Genomic DNA, 3,009 nt, shown 5'->3' with positions numbered 1-3,009 from the left:
ACAATTTATCTCTCGGGGAGACCGGCTCCGCCCGCCAACTCCCGTAATAAGTTACCCGCGAAGAGGGAGGGCTCAGGCCGGCAAATCACAACCTTCCCTGGCTTTTTGCGTAAGAGGCGAGCGGAGGGGGGCTTGTTCCAGGCAGGTAACCGGCGCACAGAGCCGCCACACAGGAAAACGTCCAACAGTTGCCGCAAACCGTTTAAATGATGCCGCTGTCATGGCAACCGCTGCGGTCTCTAAACTGTGATGGTGATAAAAAAAAAAACAAAAAACAACAACAACAAAAAAAACGGGCTGGACATGTTCTGTCAGTGATAAATGTAGGATGTCACTTGATAGAAATCAACTGCAGTTTGTGGTGGAGTTGGTGGTATATCTGCTGTGACAGATGGATCGACTGTTTCCTACTGAAAAACGTATTTATGAATAGCCTGCACTACAGGTGTGCCAATTAGCTTAATTCAACGGTTGATTTTTGGCTATTTTATGCGAATGAAACACAAAAAAAATCAATCTTCTGTATTTAAAAAAACACATTGTTTTGATGTGTGTTGTTTTAAATGTGCTAAATAATCATTAACTAGCAATAAATATGCAGAATTAGGTGAACTTTATTGTCATTCAAGCTATATAAAACGTTGCTATTGAAACAAAATTACACTGCATTGGGCCATTATAGTATAAATAAGAATATGCCCTCTTATAAAACAACAAAGTGCTAATATTAAAAGTGACTTGAATAACTACAGCAATAAATACTTAAATAAAATAACACGTAAGAAGTATAAAAAAATAGTGTTGTGTGTAGCAGAACCATGCTATATTAGCTCGGCTAAAGTTAGCGCTTATGTCGTTAGCACTTTAGCAGGTTTGGATGGTACATCTTTGGCTTATGTAGGTGTGCTAATAGGTAGCTAAAGCCAGCAGTTGTTAGTTTTCTTGTAGCACTTTGGTTCAATGTCTGTTGCTATAAATGTGCTTAATTAATAAAGGTAACTTGACAATGCTGAAAATCATCATTAACTTACAAAATATATGTAGTAGAACCTTACTACATTAACTAGGCTAAAGTTAGCGCTAATTTTGTTAGCACCTTTGCAAGTTTGTCTGGTTCACCTGTGGCCATCATAGTTCGGCTACTAAGTAGCTAAATCCAGCAATTGATTGTTGTCTACTGTTGTGAAAGACACATAAAAATAAATCTTCTGTATTAAAAAGCACATTGGTTCAAGGTGTGTTGCTTAAAGTGTGCTAAATAGTCATTATGAACCGGCAGTAAATATATAGTAGAACCTTGCTATGTTAACTTGGTTAATGGTAGCGCTTAGTTTGTTAGCAAATTTTGTATTTTTGGATAGTACATCTGTGGCTAATATAGTCCCGCTAATAAGCAGCGAAATTCAACAATTGATTATTGCATGCTGTACTTTCGGACACACCTGTATACAGACACAAACATTTTGTTAAGCTAAATGCTTGTTAGCATCATTTTTTGGCTTTGAAATTGCCACTTTTTTTTTTTTTTTTTTTTAAAGAAAAACACACCCATGCTGCTTTTCTAAAGAAACTGACTTACAGTTGAAAACTGAATTAATAATCTATTTAATGTAGTCTATAAAATAAACATAGTGAACCCTATTTGTATCAAGTTGAATGTACACTGGATTGAGGAAGAGGAACACTGGTTATGATGAAAGCTAGAAAGCAGACCCATCTTTTAAGCTGTTGCACACCAGCCTCGCAAGACAACATATCTCAAGTTGGCCTCCATCTTGTGACAAACGTTAGCATGCCATTTTTGTTATTGGTCCGTAGTACACTAACAGATAGTGTAACCTTGAGATTTAAACTCGGATAAAGTAAATATTTTGATAGTAGAACCTTGTTATTTTAACAAGGATAAAGTAGCAATCAATTTATTAGCACTCAGCCCTTAGCGCTCAGGTCTGGTAATTATCTGGTAGCTAGTTTAACCGAACAGTTGAGATATTAGCATCTGAAAGACATGATTCTAAACACTGCTACAAACATGTTAGGTTTAATCTGCTAATGTCAGTCAGCGTTATTTTGTGACTATAAAAGTGGTCTGCTAATTAGCTCTTAAAAAACAAAAACAAAAGCACACAAAACATGCCTGTTGGTCTGTTATTTTTCTGCTCTGAGTGGTCTGGTAATTAGGACTTGTAACTGGTAACAAATAGTAGAATTGTGTTATTTTAACTAGGATAAGGTAACCCTTATTCAGTTAGCTCTTAGCATGTTTTGCAAGTTGTCATGTTGCATCTGTGACTAATGTAGGCATGCTAATGCGTAACTCTATCCAACAGTTGATTATTGCATACTGGACCCTCAGACCTCTCCAATGACACTTGAAAGGAATTTATTTGAAACACTGTTACAGACATGTTAGCATTATTGTCAGTCAGTATGATTTTTCAGAGCTATGAAAGTGGTCTGCCAGTCAACATTTCTGTTTTGACAACACACAAAGCATGTACATGTAAAGACTCCGGATTATAGCCACAAAAAAAACCCCCAAAAACTTAAAATGCATTTGATATAGGCCATTAAATACACGTAATGGAACATAATGGTAATGAGGTGAACACAAACAGCACTTCTGCTTTTAAAAACATGTAAGGCTGCTATAAAGAATCCAAATTATAGCTGAAAAAATTTTTTATATATATATATATCATTATAGGGTGTTATAAAAAAAAACAGACTTAAACATAATGATATCAAAGCGAAAACTAATTGTATTAACATTTTGAACAATAGAAAACTGGGATTTTAAGGGCCCATCTGCTACCAACTGTTGCACACTAGTCTTGCAAGAAAATAGGTTTTCACGTTAGCTATCAGTTTCTTTAACAAATTTAAGCATGACATTTTTGTTAATTGTCCATTCTACACGGATAGATAGAAACGTGCTATTATGACAGATAACATAACAGTTACTTTGTTAGCGCTCAGCACTACCTTTTTGTTTGCAAGCTAAATGCC

Source organism: Stegastes partitus, unplaced genomic scaffold (genome assembly GCF_000690725.1).
Source record: "Stegastes partitus isolate 25-593 unplaced genomic scaffold, Stegastes_partitus-1.0.2 Scaffold873, whole genome shotgun sequence".
Classification (NCBI taxonomy): Eukaryota; Metazoa; Chordata; class Actinopteri; family Pomacentridae; genus Stegastes; species Stegastes partitus.
Note: the sequence above shows the minus strand (reverse complement) of the source record.